The following is an 18,000-nucleotide window of genomic DNA, read 5'->3' as shown; positions in this document are numbered from 1 at the left end:
ACTACTGGAGGCGGGAGTAGCCATGGTGGATTTACAGGAATAACTACCGTTGGACTAAACTTCCTTCCATCCAGTCCCATCTCCTTCGCCTGGGTATTACCCACCCAAAGCTTGTGTTCTGTCTTCGCTCATGTTCCCAGCATGCCTGTAAAATCCCTTTCACAGGATGAGACACCCCATGTCCTTGTAGGTTGACCCAATAATTCATTGCCAGCTGCTGTCTCCTAATCTGCAACGGCATATCCCCCATCTCCACCTGTAATGCAGCCACTGGGGACGTCTGAAACGCCCCACTACATATTCTGAGTCCTTGCCCCTGTATGACATCTAACCTTTCCAGTGAGGTCCGGGCTGACGAACCATATGCTATACTGCCATAGTCTATTACAGATCGGATCAATGCAACATACATGGTCCTCAATGAGGAACGCCAAGCCCCCCACTCCTTCCCCGTCAGACAGTGCATCACATTTAGCACCTTCTTACACTTTCCCACCACTCTCTCAATGTGTTCTGCCCAGGTCAGTCTAGTGTCAAAGTATACCCCAAGGAACCTGAAGGCCCCCACCCTCTCCAAGTTTCTCCCATATAACCTCAAGCATACCTCATCTCCCACCTTCCTCCTGGTAAAGAACACTGTTTGAGTTTTCTCTACAGAGAACCTGAATCCCCACATTAATGCCCACCGCTCTACCTCATCAATTGCTTCCTGTACCTTCCTGACTATGTATGGCACATTTCTTCCCCTCATCCATAAGGCCCCATCATCTGCAAATAACGACCTCCCTATATCCGGCTGTAACTGAGTGTAAACATCATTGATCATGATTGAGAACAACAGAGGACTAATCACGCTCCCCTGTGGTGTACCGTTATCCACCAAGTAGCTGCCTGATAAAGACTTCCCCACCCTCACCTGGATAGACCTTCCAAACAGGAAATCCTTTATCCAGTTGTATGTTCTTCCTCCTACCCCAATAATATCAAGCTTGATTAACAACCCCTCCTTCCACATCATATCAGTCGCCTTCTCCACATAAAAAAAGACAGCTACAACAGTCTCCTTGTTCACCTGAGCCTTCATGACCTCTGCTGGATCCATAGTTGCCGTACCCTTCCTGAACCCACTCTGATGTGGCGATACTAGCCCTCTGCTCTCCAGGAAGTAAGTTAGCCTCTCCGTAATCATACATTCTATAATCTTACATACAGTCGTGGTCAAAAGTTTTGAGAATGACACAAATATGAATTTTCACAAAGTCTGCTGCCTCAGTTTTTATGATGGCAATTTGCATATACTCCAGAATGTTATGAAGAGTGATCAGATGAATTGCAATTAATTGCAAAGTCCCTCTTTGCCATGAAAATGAACTTAATCCCCCAAAAACATTTCCACTGCATTTCAGCCCTGCCACAAAAGGACCAGCTGCCATCATGTAAGTGATTCTCTCGTTAACACAGGTGAGTGTTGATGAGGACAAGGTTGGAGATCACTCTGTCATGCTGATTGAGTTAGAATAACAGACTGGAAGCTTTAAAAGGAGGGTGGTGCTTGAAATCATTGTTCTTCCTCTGTTAACCATGGTTACCTGCAAGGAAACACGTGCCGTCTGTCACGATCGTCTTTAGATGCAGCGGACCAAGGCGCAGCGTGATATGCGTACATTATTTTATTGCAGTACACAACACGAACCAAAACAACAAAACAAACGATACGTGAAGTCCTAGGTTAACACCAAAACAAACCTTACGGAACAAGATCCCACAATAAACAGTGCCAAACAGGCTGCCTAAGTATGGTCCCCAATCAGAGACAACAAGCTACAGCTGCCTCTGATTGGGAACCACCCTGGCCAACATAGAAATACACGAACTAGAACAAAACATAGAAAATAACACATAGAAAATCCACACCCTGGCTCAACATATAAGAGTCCCCAGAGCCAGGGCGTGACACCGTCATCATTGCTTTGCACAAGAAGGGCTTCACAGGCAAGGATATTGCTGCTAGTAAGATTGCACCTAAATCAACCATTTATCGGATCATCAAGAACTTCAAGGAGAGAGGTTCAATTGTTGTGAAGAAGGCATCAGGGCGCCCAAGAAAGTCCAGCAAGCGCCAGGACCGTCTCCTAAAGTTGATTCAGCTGCGGGATCGGGGCACCACCAGTGCAGAGCTTGCTCAGGAATGGCAGCAGGCAGGTGTGAGTGCATCTGCACGCACAGTGAGGCGAAGACTTTTGGAGGATGGCCTGGTGTCAAGAAGGGCAGCGAGGAAGCCCCTTCTCTCCAGGAAAAACATCAGGGACAGACTGATATTCTGCAAAAGGTACAGGGATTGGACTGCTGAGGACTGGGGTAAAGTCATTTTCTCTGATGAATCCCCTTTGCGATTGTTTGGGGCATCCGAAAAAAAGCTTGTCCGGAGAAGACAAGGTGAGCGCTACCATCAGTCCTGTGTCATGCCAACAGTAAAGCATCCTGAGACCATTCATGTGTGGGGTTGCTTCTCAGCCAAGGGAGTGGGCTCACTTACAATTTTGCCTAAGAACACAGCCATGAATAAAGAATGGTACCAACACATCCTCCAAGAGCAACTTTTCCCAACCATCCAAGAACAGTTTGGTGACGAACAATGCCTTTTCCAGCATGATGGAGCACCTTGCCATAAGGCAAAAGTGATAACTAAGTGGCTCGGGGAACAAAACATCGACATTTTGGGTCCATGGCCAGGAAACTCCCCAGACCTTAATCCCATTGAGAACTTGTGGTCAATCCTCAAGAGGCGGGTGGACAAACAAAAACCCACAAATTCTGACAAACTCCAAGCATTGATTATGCAAGAATGGGCTGCCATCAGTCAGGATGTGGCCCAGAAGTTAATTGACAGCATGCCAGGGCGGATTGCAGAGGTCTTGAAAAAGAAGGGTCAACACTGCAAATATTGACTCTTTGCATAAACTTAATGTAATTGTCAATAAAATCATTTGACACTTATGGAATGCTTGTAATTATACTTCAGTATACCATAGTAACATCTGACAAAAATATCTAAAAACACTGAAGCAGCAAACTTTGTGAAGACCAATACTTGTGTCATTCTCAAAACTTTTGACCACGACTGTACATGTTGTTACGGATATAGGTCTGACCTGTCTCTCATGGTGTGACAGTTGGCTAGGTAGAGAGTCTGACCTGTCTCTCATGGTGTGACAGTTGGCTAGGTAGAGGGTCTGACCTGTCTCTCATGGTGTGATAGTTGGCTAGGTAGAGGACCTGTCTCTCATGGTGTGACAGTTGGCTAGGTAGAGGGTCTGACCTGTCTCTCATGGTGTGACAGTTGGCTAGGTAGAGGGTCTGACCTGTCTCTCATGGTGTGACAGTTGGCTAGGTAGAGGGTCTGACCTGTCTCTCATGGTGTGACAGTTGGCTAGGTAGAGGGTCTGACCTGTCTCTCATGGTGTGACAGGTGGCTAGGTAGAGGGTCTGACCTGTCTCTCAGGGTGTGACAGTTGGCTAGGTAGAGGGTCTGACCTGTCTCTCATGGTGTGACAGGTGGCTAGGTAGAGGGTCTGACCTGTCTCTCATGGTGTGACAGTTGGCTAGGTAGAGGGTCTGACCTGTCTCTCATGGTGTGACAGTTGGCTAGGTAGAGGGTCTGACCTGTCTCTCATGGTGTGACAGTTGGCTAGGTAGAGGGTCTGACCTGTCTCTCATGGTGTGACAGTTGGCTAGGTAGAGGGTCTGACCTGTCTCTCAGGGTGTGACAGTTGGCTAGGTAGAGGGTCTGACCTGTCTCTCATGGTGTGACAGTTGGCTAGGTAGAGGGTCTGACCTGTCTCTCATGGTGTGATAGTTGGCTAGGTAGAGGACCTGTCTCTCATGGTGTGACAGTTGGCTAGGTAGAGGGTCTGACCTGTCTCATGGTGTGACAGTTGGCTAGGTAGAGAGTCTGACCTGTCTCTCATGGTGTGACAGTTGGCTAGGTAGAGGGTCTGACCTGTCTCTCATGGTGTGACAGTTGGCTAGGTAGAGGGTCTGACCTGTCTCATGGTGTGACAGTTGGCTAGGTAGAGGGTCTGACCTGTCTCTCATGGTGTGACAGTTGGCTAGGTAGAGGGTCTGACCTGTCTCTCATGGTGTGACAGTTGGCTAGGGTAGAGGGTCTGACCTGTCTCTCATGGTGTGACAGTTGGCTAGGTAGAGGGTCTGACCTGTCTCATGGTGTGACAGTTGGCTAGGTAGAGGGTCTGACCTGTCTCTCATGGTGTGACAGTTGGCTAGGTAGAGGACCTGTCTCTCATGGTGTGACAGTTGGCTAGGTAGAGAGTCTGACCTGTCTCTCATGGTGTGACAGTTGGCTAGGTAGAGGGTCTGACCTGTCTCTCATGGTGTGACAGTTGGCTAGGTAGAGGACCTGTCTCTCATGGTGCGACAGTTGGCTAGGTAGAGAGTCTGACCTGTCTCTCATGGTGTGACAGTTGGCTAGGTAGAGGGTCTGACCTGTCTCTCATGGTGTGACAGTTGGCTAGGTAGAGGGTCTGACCTGTCTCTCATGGTGTGACAGTTGGCTAGGTAGAGGGTCTGACCTGTCTCATGGTGTGACAGTTGGCTAGGTAGAGGGTCTGACCTGTCTCTCATGGTGTGACAGTTGGCTAGGTAGAGGGTCTGACCTGTCTCTCATGGTGTGACAGTTGGCTAGGTAGAGGGTCTGTCCTGTTTCTCATGGCGTGACAGTTGGCTAGGTAGAGGACCTGTCTCTCATGGTGTGACAGTTGGCTAGGTAGAGGATCTGACCTGTCTCATGGTGTGACAGTTGGCTAGGTAGAGGGTCTGACCTGTCTCTCATGGTGTGATAGTTGGCTAGGTAGAGGACCTGTCTCTCATGGTGTGACAGTTGGCTAGGTAGAGGGTCTGACCTGTCTCTCATGGTGTGACAGTTGGCTAGGTAGAGGACCTGTCTCTCATGGTGTGACAGTTGGCTAGGTAGAGGACCTGTCTCTCATGGTGTGACAGTTGGCTAGGTAGAGGATCTGACCTGTCTCTCATGGTGTGACAGTTGGCTAGGTAGAGGGTCTGACCTGTCTCTCATGGTGTGACAGTTGGCTAGGTAGAGGGTCTGACCTGTCTCTCATGGTGTGACAGTTGGCTAGGTAGAGGGTCTGACCTGTCTCTCATGGTGTGACAGGTGGCTAGGTAGAGGGTCTGACCTGTCTCTCATGGTGTGACAGTTGGCTAGGTAGAGGGTCTGACCTGTCTCTCATGGTGTGACAGGTGGCTAGGTAGAGGGTCTGACCTGTCTCTCATGGTGTGACAGTTGGCTAGGTAGAGGGTCTGACCTGTCTCTCATGGTGTGACAGTTGGCTAGGTAGAGGCCCTGTCTCTCATGGTGTGACAGTTGGCTAGGTAGAGGATCTGACCTGTCTCTCAGGGTGTGACAGTTGGCTAGGTAGAGGACCTGTCTCTCATGGTGTGACAGTTGGCTAGGTAGAGGGTCTGACCTGTCTCTCATGGTGTGACAGTTGGCTAGGTAGAGGGTCTGACCTGTCTCTCATGGTGTGACAGTTGGCTAGGTAGAGGGTCTGACCTGTCTCTCATGGTGTGACAGTTGGCTAGGTAGAGGGTCTGACCTGTCTCTCATGGTGTGACAGTTGGTTAGGTAGAGGGTCTGACCTGTCTCTCAGGGTGTGACAGTTGGCTAGGTAGAGGGTCTGACCTGTCTCTCATGGTGTGACAGTTGGCTAGGTAGAAGACCTGTCTCTCATGGTGTGACAGTTGGCTAGGTAGAGGGTCTGACCTGTCTCTCATGGTGTGACAGGTGGCTAGGTAGAGGGTCTGACCTGTCTCTCATGGTGTGACAGTTGGCTAGGTAGAGGGTCTGACCTGTCTCTCATGGTGTGACAGTTGGTTAGGTAGAGGGTCTGACCTGTCTCTCAGGGTGTGACAGTTGGCTAGGTAGAGGGTCTGACCTGTCTCTCATGGTGTGACAGTTGGCTAGGTAGAGGGTCTGACCTGTCTCTCATGGTGTGACAGTTGGCTAGGTAGGGGGTCTGACCTGTCTCTCATGGTGTGACAGTTGGCTAGGTAGAGGGTCTGACCTGTCTCTCATGGTGTGACAGTTGGCTAGGTAGAGGATCTGACCTGTCTCTCATGGTGTGACAGTTGGCTAGGTAGGGGGTCTGACCTGTCTCTCATGGTGTGACAGTTGGCTAGGTAGAGGATCTGACCTGTCTCTCATGGTGTGACAGTTGGCTAGGTAGAGGGTCTGACCTGTCTCTCATGGTGTGACAGTTGGCTAGGTAGAGGGTCTGACCTGTCTCTCATGGTGTGACAGTTGGCTAGGTAGAGGGTCTGACCTGTCTCTCATGGTGTGACAGTTGGCTAGGTAGAGGGTCTGACCTGTCTCTCATGGTGTGACAGTTGGCTAGGTAGAGGACCTGTCTCTCATGGTGTGTGTTACGGATATAGGTATCCTGTATGTGTATTTGTTTTTTCCTCTCCTTCAGCCCTAATCACAGGTGTCCCTTGTGTTCCTGATTGGTGGTCGTTGGGGTGTCCCACCTGTCCGACATCCGTTCGTCTGCTGATTGCTGAGGTGGACCAATCATGGACATTCCTCCGTATTGCACCGCCTGTTTCTGGTTTTACATTACCATATCAAATCCCCTGGTTTTAAAAGCCAGTCAGTTGTGTTTTCTGACAGAGACTCTTTTTTCTTTGTGAGTATGTATACTGTGGTGTCTTGTTTTTGTGTACTCACTTGTTTGCTGTTTAGCCCATATTGTACCTATGTTGTTTGTTTGTGCCTGGGAAAAGGGGGATTTAGCAAGTCACCCTTGGACATACACTACCCGTAGGAAAACCTTGTCTAAAAACACTAGTTAGACCTGAGCGGATCACCCACTGTATTTTTGTATGGTTAGCAGTAAGTTTAGCGGTTCTTGAGGCAGGCAAGATCAGTTTAGGGGTGTTTGACTTTATTGTTTCATTCCTTGGGTCCAGCTCAGCCCCTTTTCCCCAAACCATTTACTGTGTGTTTATAATAAACATTTTGTGTTTGAGGGTAGCTTATGGTTGTCTGTGTATTTTGTTCTCTCTGTTCCGTGTCAATATTCTAATTCGCATGAGTTATGTTACGGGTCTCTTTTCTATCCACCCATGACTGTTAAAGCCACGGGGTTCGTAACACGTGATGTTAAAGCTATTGGCCGATAGCTTGTTGGCCTCGTTGGATCCTTCCCGGGCTTCCGGATTGGTACCACTACTGCCTCCTTCCAACTGCCTGGTAGTTCCAACTGCCCTCCTCCCACACTCTGTTGTACAACACCAATACCTTATCCAGTGCCTCATCACTAAGATGGGCCAACATAACATAGCACACCTCATCTTTCCCAGGTGAAGTTAACCCAGCATTACCTATTGCTCTTTTCACCTCTGCCCTGGTAGATGGTGCATTCAACACATCATATACATCCTCCCTCCTATCCAGCACTCCAGGATGCTCCTCTCTCTCCCTCTCTGCCCCTCTGACAAATTTGCGGAGCTATGCACTTGGACAAACACTTTGGCCATCATCTCTGCTTTCTCCTCATCTGTTACTGCCACATCCTCCCCACTCGTCAACACCGGATAATCCCACTCCCTTCTGACCCCACTCATCCTCTTAATCATCCCCCACACTTCTCCCACAGGTGTCTCCCTTCCAATGGTGTCACAGAACCGATGCCAACATGACCTCTTTGCCTGACGGATAGTTCTCCTCACCAGGGCCTGGGCCTGCTTATACTGAATCAGATGTTGGAAGTTATGCGTCCTTTTCAGTCCTCTAAATGCCCTGCTCCTAATCCACACCACTGCCCCACATTCCTCCGTCCGCCATGGGACTGCTTTCCTCCTCCTCCTCCCTGAACTCTTAGGTATAGCCTCAGTAGCTGCCCCCACTAACGCTGTTCTCACCCAGTTATTCATACTATCCACATCCCCTCTCATATCCACCCGAGCCATCACCTGCTCACTCAGCTCCTGAAACTGATCCCACTTTGCCCTTCCAAACACCCACCTGCCTACTCCATCCGTTGACACCTCCTCCTCCCTACTGTGCATACTATGGGGTAATGATCACTCCCTACTGTCGACTCCTCCCATACCTCCCACTCCCATATTCCTGCCATCGCACTAGATACCAGAGTGAGGTCCGTAGGCCATTATTCAGGCACACCAGATCTTTCTTTTCTATCAAATGTTCCATCACTTGGCCATTTCCATCCATCCGTTCCCCCCCAAAGCGTGTTGTGGGCATTAAAATCGCCACATTACCTTACTTCTTTCCTGGCCCTCCACCCTCTCCAGCACTTCCATGTCCAATATCTGACACGGATTATAGTAGTTCACTACCTCTTGCACCTCCACTGCCTTCTTCATAGCCTCACACCCACTATATGCCACACTATGAGCACTCCCACAGTTGCAGCACTTTGGTTGTCCACCATCCCCACACTTCCCATACTCATGCTCTCCTCCACACCTGGCACACCTATTTTTCTCTTTACAGACTGTTGCCACATGCCCAAACCTCTGGCAGTTATAACATCTTAAAGGCTTCGGTACATAAGCCCACACATAATAACTCATATATCCTATTGTTACTTTATTTGGCAGTACCCGGTCCTTGAAGTGTAACAGAATAGACAGGCTATCTACTCTATCTCCACACCTTGTTGCTAGCAATCTTTTAACATTCACTAGAACGCCTCCTCTCAAATTGTCCCTTATCGCTTTAGTGCTACCACTCACAGGCACTCCTGTCATCACCCCTTTAATCCACTGCTTCCCTGCTTGATAAATCCACGTGCTCGACTCCACTTTACACTTCCCTATTTGCTTCACTCTGCGCCATGTCCTTACAGCACACCAACAAGCTCCCATCTCTTAACACTTTAGCATTGACAACTTCCCCAATCAACTCCTTTATCACAGCTGTCAACCTTATCGGACTCATCGCCCCAACTCCCCCTTCCTCCCTAAACTTCAGAATAACTTTATGCTCCTCCTCACCTCCATGTTCCTCTCGTGTCTTATCTTGCCCTTCCTCGGCACTTTCTACATCCAAACTTCCGCTAGCGTTGGAAGCTAGGTTGCTCTCCTCAGACTTCCTTTTCTGCCTCCATAGACCCCTCGCTCCCGTTCAAACTCCTTCTCCCTTTCTCTCCCGCTTTATTTTTTTTATTTCTTACTCCCTCCTTTAATTGTACCACTATGTTCCATACTTGCTTCACTTTCTTCTCCATCACTATCTCCTACCATCTCTGACCCATTCACAGCACGGCCGTGCCGAACCGCCGCCACACCGAGTAAGGTTTGTTCGTTTTTCAACGATTTATCCCACCTACTCCTCTATCCTTCCGCCAAAACAAACTGATTTGACTCAAACAACACTACAAGCTGTTCCCCATCAATAGAAGTCGTTCCATTGTTCTTTATACTGTAGCGCCAAGAGTGCAACTGGTTCCAAGAACTGTTCAAATTTAGCAAGTTTGTTCTGTCTTTTGGGGGGAATAGTGTAGTTCATTCACATTCCAATGTTCATTCCATATATAACAGCGTTCCATTGTTCATTCAACAGTGAATGTCATGGACATCTTTTTTTTTAGGCCAGATTGATTGGATCTTTTGTATGTCAACGGTCTTTACATGAATCCCAGTTTAATTTCATAACATCAGAATGACCTTAAAATGTAAATGAAATAACTGTGTGAATAAACAAGGTAAAGTTGACTTGTCTGCCTAGTAGTATCAATGATTTATAAATCATTGAGTAGTATAGAAGATTATATATGTTTGCCTAATGCATAGTTGTTCACGCATGTGGATTTGTTCATAGCACATGTGAATAATCTTATATGGGATGGTCAATACAAAGATAGTTTTCTTTCATTTGTACCACTGAAGCCATCAATCTTCTCTGACCACTAACTGGCACCTCGGATGTTTGAAAAAAAATTATAAAAATGTATGCACTCTGGATAAGAGCGTCTGCTAAATGACTAAAATGTCAAATGTAATGTTTCCGACGTGTTGTTCTGGAAGGGGCTTCTATACATTTGGACGCTGATCGTTGTGTGGGACATATGTCACTGGCATCACTTCAAACTGGGCTGCGTTCAGTACGAAGAAACGTAATGCAACATTAAAATAAACGGAAACGGTGCTGTTCTGAACGACCAGTTCAAAACGGGGAATGGTTGAATTGTGTGTTGGGGAACGCTGTCAGCATGGCCGCTGCCCTTAAATTACTTCACGCTTTGCTTCATGCCACACCCACCAACCGGAGAAAACGTACCTCCAAGTCTGTTCAAGAACGTTGAAGAACCTTTTGGGGAAACTTGTCGTCCAGTACAAACCGTTACGCAACGTAGCAAACGTTCAATCGAACTGAACGCACCTCTTGAGATCCACTTTACAATGGAGATGTGATCGCAAGCTACAATGTCTGACAGCTAACGGAAAAACTTTAGAGAGCGGCCGGACAGGTGATATTTAGCTATGGCTAGCCCAATGTTTTCCAAGTATTCATGGCTCGATTTTCTTTTCTCGGTAGTCGGTGTGTGTACCTTCTTGTTTGACGTGGGATCCGATATTTGCGTCGCTACGGAGTTCTACTCGCGTGGGGATTTCTTCTGGTTCGGAGTGTTGATCGGCCTTATGGTCCTGTCTTCGGTCGTGGTCCAGATGTTTAGCTGGTTCTGGTTCAAATACGACCGCGAGCTTGAGGGATTCGATGAGCAAACTGCCAAGCATGTCCTCTTTGGAGGCTGTGTCAAACTTTCATTCCTGCTACATGTACTTCAGCTCGGATTCTTTTGCAGGTACTGTAGCTAGATTTTTATTTTGACACTTGGATTGCATGCACTTGATTCTCATGTGGACCATCTTTGTTAACTACACCTGGTTTATCACAATGTACTAGACAAAGTAGTCTAAAAACACAATCTACATTGATTGGGAAATACATTGTCATTGATTTATTCTATGGCTACAGTGTAGTTAATAATTCTTTATTATAATTTGGTCATATTATAATAATAGCTATAATTTCCTCTGAAGTTTTTATGTAGCCTATGAAATTGATTTCCTAAGCCATCTATCCAAAAAAAGAGAAATACATGTCAGGGAGTTCACAATAAGACATGATGTGCTGCATGCTATTTGTGAAATGTATAATTTCCTCTTAGTCTTGTTAATACTGAGGCTCACGGAGCAGCTCGTGGACAGCTAATAACATTTGACTTAGGTAACTTGATGGGTTCTACATAACTGACAGTTGTGTCAGCAAGAAAAGCCAGTCATTGGGCTGCACATATAAAGTAATAAGTGCATAATAACACACATGATAGTTCATTGGGAATTCAAACTATTTGGGCGAAGTACAAGAATGATCCTTACAGCTCATGATGCTCATATTTGTATAATTTTCTCTTTGTGGTGTTAACACTGAGGCTCACGGAGCAGCTCATGCGCAGCTAATAACATTTGACTTGTGTGGAAACCATCAAGTTACCACTCGGGGTGTGTCAGGTATGTAAACATAGCCAGTAGGCTCTGTCTTGACATGCTCACTCCCCACCTACACAGATAAGTGGATTTTTATTTATTTTTATGGCGTAAATAGACCTATGTTTGCATCCGGTTCTCTGACAATGATCGGTGTCTTCTGGTTTATTGCCGCTTAGTAACACAAGATGGGAATTCAAACTATTTCGGTGGTACAAGGACCATTCAGCTCATGATACCTCCCGAGTGGCGCAGTGGTCGTGCCACTAGAGATCCTGGTTCGAATCCAGGCTCTGTCGTAGCCGGCCGCGACCGGGAGACCCATGGGGCGGCGCACAATTGGCCCAGCGTCGTCCAGGGTAGGGGAGGGAATGGCCGGCAGGGATGTAGCTCAGTTGGTAGAGCATGGCGTTTGCAACGCCAGGGTTGTGGGTTCGTTTCCCATGGGGGGTATAAAAAAATAATGTATGCACTCACTAACTGTAAGTCGCTCTGGATAAGAGCGTCTGCTAAATGACTAAAATGTAAATGTAATGATAGTGCTCTGTTCCGCCAGCTTTACTCCCGACCTACACAGATGATAAGTTAGCTAAGTGGACATTTTTTTGAATGATGTCCATGTGTGCATGTTCTATTGTCCTTGGCAGGTGTTTCCTGTTTAATGCTGCTCCGACTAACAGACCGTGTTTGTCCACAGAAACATCTCAGCCATATGGCAGGGCTTCCGTGTGTTGTGGCGGTGGGAGCAGTGCTCGGGGTACGCCGTGTACCTGACCCACGACCTGAGAATGCTGCGCCTCATCGATGACCTTCTGTGAGAGCGCACCGCAGCTCACCCTCATGACCCACACCATGCTGCACACCAACAAGGCTAGCACTGTGCAGTGTGAGTTGCTGTCACCTCGACACCTGGGGTTAGTTACAAAAATGGCACCCTTTACTTTAATAAAAAAAAAAAGGTGCCATCTAGAACCTTAAAGGGTTCTTCGGCTGTCCTCATAGGAGAACCTTTTGAAGAACCCTTTTTGGTTGCAGGTACAACCCTTTTGGTTCCAGGTAGAACCCTTTTGGGTAACATGTATAACCCTTTCTACAGACTTCAAAAAGCATCGCCCAGCACTTCTATGTGTTCAACGATCTTTGGCCTGTCAACTTCCTCTTGTCATCTCTTTTGTAGGTGTGAGTGTCGTGGCGTCAACTACTTCCATAGCCTGGATGGTGGTGGACTACCACCGCTCCCTGCGTTCCTTCCTCCCAGACAAGGCCAAGCAAGGCTGGGGTTCCGCCTTGGTCTACTTCCTGTGGAACCTGCTTCTCATCGCCCCGCGCGTGGCATCAGTCGCCCTCTTCGCCACAGTCCTGCCCTCCTACGTGGCTGCCCACTTCCTGCTTATCTGGCCAGTGCTGGTGTTCTGGGTGTGGAGGCAGGAGACGGACTTCATGGACAGCGCCAGCGGAGAATGGCTCTACCGGGCCACCGTAGGTCTCATCTGGTACTTCAGCTGGTTCAACGTGGCGGAGGGAGGGACCAGAGGGAGGAGCATCATCTATCACTCCTTCATGGCCACGGACGGAGGGATCCTGCTGGTCACATGGTGGTTCTACAGAGACCCGGTCCTGACGCAGTCCTATGCCCCCATCCTGCTGGCCACTCTGCCCCTCACCTACCTGATGGGGGTCCTGTTTAAAACCCTCTACTACTGCTATTTCCACCCCACGCTGTGGAGCCCCCCCGTCAGGGAGATAGAGTTAGAAGAGGGGCTGCCTGATGGTCAGGAGATGGTGTTTAGAACCATCGGCCCCCAAACTGGCACTCCCCGGTTCCGTAACAAGAGGATGGCAAGCCATGCCACTCACTTCTACTCCGAGGAGGAAACCAGACAGCTCAGTAGGACAACCGGGCCCAAGGCCAACACTGTTGTCTGACTGGATGTGCTTGAACTAGACTTTACATGCGATGACCGAGTGATGATGGAATGTCTTCTGTCTTTTTCTAGACCGTCCTCTTTTTCATGCTGTATTTCTGTAGAAATCAGGTGCTGCACAACTCATTGTAAATCAGAGTTGATTTTCAAATTAGCATATTTTGGGAAACAGTGATAAGCTCACTCTGAAGTTTCGTCCCAAATGGCACCCTATTCCCTATATAGTGCACTACTTTTGGCCAGGGCCCATTGGGATATACTTTTCTATTTGGTCAATATTAAAGGGTTACTTTGGGATTTTGGCAATGAGGCTGTTTATCTACTTCCCCAGACTTAGATGCGGATATCATTTTTATGTCTGTATGTCCAGTATGAAGGAAGTTAGATGTAGCGTCGTCAGCCAATGCTAACTAGCGTTAGCGCAATGACTGGGAGTCAATGGGTATCTTAGTTAGCAATTGCAGTAGAGCTAGTTAGCAACTTCCTTCAAACTACACATGGAGACATAAAAATGGTATCCACGAGTTCATCTGACTCTGGGGAAGTAGCTAAAGGGACTCATTGCCAAAATCCCAAAGTATCCCTTTAAAGGGCACTTCATTTAATATAACAGGCTTGTAAAATTCAATATTGGTGCACAATTTCTACTTAAAATATAAAAAGGAACTAATTTTGTGAAATGACCCTGCTACCGTTCATGCTGCCAAAGGTAATTAGAAGAAGTAGTAATGGTACTATTTTATCCGTTTTTATTATTGTGTGAAAATATATATATATATATATTTTTTTTTACCTATCTATAGCATTCTGATAGTTATTTGACATTTTGTTTACTATTTTTGGAAGTACAATGAATGTAGGATGGACTATCACGTTCCTCGCTTTCCCGTTGTAACTAGTGTGTTCTTTTTGTGTTCCGTGTCTGTATCTGTGCAGACAGTGCACCCACTAATGACTGTGACGTTCACTCATCCACCAGCTTCAGTAGTCTTTTTTTTGTATATATCAAATCTATGTAGGCCACACTGTACGTACACATGGAGGGAACTTCAATACAGTTACTTTTTAATCACACTGTATGGCCCAAATGGCACCCGATTCCCGCTATAGTGCACTACTTTTGACCAGAGCCCAATGGGCCCAATGTTCTGGACAATGTTCTGGCCCTATAGCCATACCTGTGGCCTTGTGAAGTTATGTTCCTAGAATGTTAAGATTTCTGTGTGTAACATTATTGGATACTGCAGAATGGAACCCAATATTCCATATTTTAACTGTCATCTCATTCGTTCTGCACATGATTGTTGTCACACAATGTGTTGTGTGAACCTTTTCCCCTGAAGGTCAACACTTCAACCTTTCTCTTACCTCATCATTTAAAGGGCATGGAATGCCGGGCTATTAAAATCATAAGACAATCACAGAGTTATGTAGTTATGCCTTATCTTTTGTGTCGTTTATATCTGTGGTTTCAATGTTATTTTCTTAAAAGTTCCTCAAGTGTTCTTCCAGGGCTGCACATTTTGACAGCGTCAAGACATTAGTATAATATCATCTCATATGAGTAATGCTCACATATCTGTCTTCAAACATGATGTACAGTGGGGAAAAAAAGTATTTAGTCAGCCACCAATTGTGCAAGTTCTCCCACTTAAAAAGTTGAGAGAAGCCTGTAATTTTCATCATAGGTACACGTCAACTATGACAGACAAATTGAGATTTTCTTTTCTCCAGAAAATCACATTGTAGGATTTTTAATGAATTTATTTGCAAATTATGGTGGAAAATAAGTATTTGGTCACCTACAAACAAGCAAGATTTCTGGCTCTCACAGACCTGTAACTTCTTCTTTAAGAGGCTCCTCTGCCCTCCACTCGTTACCTGTATTAATGGCACCTGTTTGAACTTGTTATCAGTATAAAAGACACCTGTCCACAACCTCAAACAGTCACACTCCAAACTCCACTATGGCCAAGACCAAAGAGCTGTCAAAGGACACCAGAAACAAAATTGTAGACCTGCACCAGGCTGGGAAGACTGAATCTGCAATAGGTAAGCAGCTTGGTTTGAAGAAATCAACTGTGGGAGCAATTATTAGGAAATGGAAGACATACAAGACCACTGATAATCTCCCTCGATCTGGGGCTCCACGCAAGATCTCACCCCGTGGGGTCAAAATGATCACAAGAACGGTGAGCAAAAATCCCAGAACCACACGGGGGGACCTAGTGAATGACCTGCAGAGAGCTGGGACCAAAGTAACAAAGCCTACCATCAGTAACACACTACGCCGCCAGGGACTCAAATCCTGCAGTGCCAGACGTGTCCCCCTGCTTAAGCCAGTACATGTCCAGGCCCGTCTGAAGTTTGCTAGAGTGCATTTGGATGATCCAGAAGAGGATTGGGAGAATGTCATATGGTCAGATGAAACCAAAATAGAACTTTTTGGTAAAAACTCAACTCGTCATGTTTGGAGGACAAAGAATGCTGAGTTGCATCCAAAGAACACCATACCTACTGTGAAGCATGGCGGTGGAAACATCATGCTTTGGGGCTGTTTTTCTGCAAAGGGACCAGGACGACTGATCCGTGTAAAGGAAAGAATGAATTGGGCCATGTATCGTGAGATTTTGAGTGAAAACCTCCTTCCATCAGCAAGGGCATTTAAGATGAAACGTGGCTGGGTCTTTCAGCATGACAATGATCCCAAACACACCGCCCAGGCAACGAAGGAGTGGCTTCGTAAGAAGTATTTCAAGGTCCTGGAGTGGCCTAGCCAGTCTCCATATCTCAACCCCATAGAAAATCTTTGGAGGGAGTTGAAAGTCCGTGTTGCCCAGCGACAGCCCCAAAACATCACTGCTCTAGAGGAGATCTGCATGGAGGAATGGGCCAAAATACCAGCAACAGTGTGTGAAAACCTTGTGACTTACAGAAAACATTTGACCTGTGTCATTGCCAACAAATGGTATATAACAAAGTATTGAGAAACTTCTGTTATTGACCAAATACTTATTTTCCACCATAATTTGCAAATAAATTCATTAAAAATCCTACAATGTGATTTTCTGGAGAAAAAAAATCTCATTTTGTCTGTCATAGTTGACGTGTACCTATGATGAAAATTACAGGCCTCTCTCATCTTTTTAAGTGGGAGAACTTGCACAATTGGTAGCTGACTAAATACTTTTTTTCTCCACTGTAAGTTGAAGTGTACTAGCTAGTATTGCATTGTTGTACTTTAACTTTTTCTACCTGAGGACCCATTAGTGATTTCAGTAACTTTATCTACCTGAGGACCCATAGTGACTTCAGGAACTTTGTTAATTTGCTTGTCTTTAATTGTTTCTTTACAAATCAAATCAAAGTTTATTGGTTGTCTACACAGATTTGCAGATGTTATCGCAGGTGCAGCGAAATGCTTGTGTTTCTAGCTCCAATAGTGCAGTAATACCTAACAATACACACATAATCCAAAAAGTAAAAATAAAGAAATTAAGAAATATCAGATCGAGCAATGTCAGTCCGGACTATACAGTATATTTATATATATATATACTGTATACACTACCGGTCAAAAGTTTTAGAACACCTACTCATTCAAAGGTTTTTCTTAATTTTTACTATTTTCTACATTGTAGAATAATAGTGACGACATCAAAACTATGAAATAACACATGAATCATGTAGTAACCAAAAAAGTGTTAAACAAATAAAAATATATTTGAGATTCTTCAAATAGCCACCCTTTGCCTTGATGACAGCTTTGCACATTCTTGGCATTCTCTCAACCAGCTTCGTGAGGTAGTCACCTGGAATGCATTTCAATTAACAGGTGTGCCTTCTTAAAAGTTAATGTGTGGAATGTATTTCCTTCTTAATGAGTTTGAGCCAATCAGTTGTGTTGTGACAAGGTAGGGGGGTATACAGAAGATAGCCCTATTTGCTAAAAGACCAAGTCCATATTATGGCAAGAACAGCTCCAATAAGCAAAGAGAACCGACAGTCCATCATTACTTTAAGACATGAAGGTCAGTCAATACGGAACATTTCAAGAACTTTGAAAGTTTCTTCAAGTGCAGTCGCAAAAACCATCAAGCGCTATGTTGAAACTGGCTCTCATGAGGACCGCCACAGGAATGGAAGACCCAGAGTTACCTCTGCTGCAGAGGATAAGTTCATTAGAGTTACCAGCCTCAGAAATTTCAGCCCAAATAAATGCTTCACAAAGTTCAAGTAACAGACACATCTCAACATCAACTGTTCAGAGGGGACTGTGTGAATCAGGCCTTCATGGTCAAATTCCTGCAAAGAAACCACTACTAAAGGACACCAATAAGAAGAAGAGACATGCTTGGGCCAAGAAACACGAGCAATGGACATTAGACCGGTGGAAATGTATCCTTTGGTCTGGAGTCCAAATTTGAGATTTTTGGTTCCTCCGCATGTGTATTTCCCACTGTGAAGCATGGAGGAGGGGGTGTTGGGGTGCTTTGGTGGTGACACTGTCTGAGATGGTTTGGGA

The 18,000-nt window shown here is 46.1% G+C and overlaps 1 pseudogene; it reads left to right on the top strand.

Moving 5' to 3' along the window:
• The first annotated feature begins 10,515 nt into the window (after nt 1-10,515).
• LOC121585814 lies at nt 10,516-13,476 on the top strand (annotated as a pseudogene).
• Nucleotides 13,477-18,000: the final 4,524 nt, after the last annotated feature.

This window comes from Coregonus clupeaformis, chromosome 17 (genome assembly GCF_020615455.1).
Source record: "Coregonus clupeaformis isolate EN_2021a chromosome 17, ASM2061545v1, whole genome shotgun sequence".
Taxonomy (NCBI): Eukaryota; Metazoa; Chordata; class Actinopteri; order Salmoniformes; family Salmonidae; genus Coregonus; species Coregonus clupeaformis.
The sequence above is the reverse complement of the archived record's forward strand: the minus strand, read 5'-3'. Positions and strand labels throughout refer to the sequence as shown.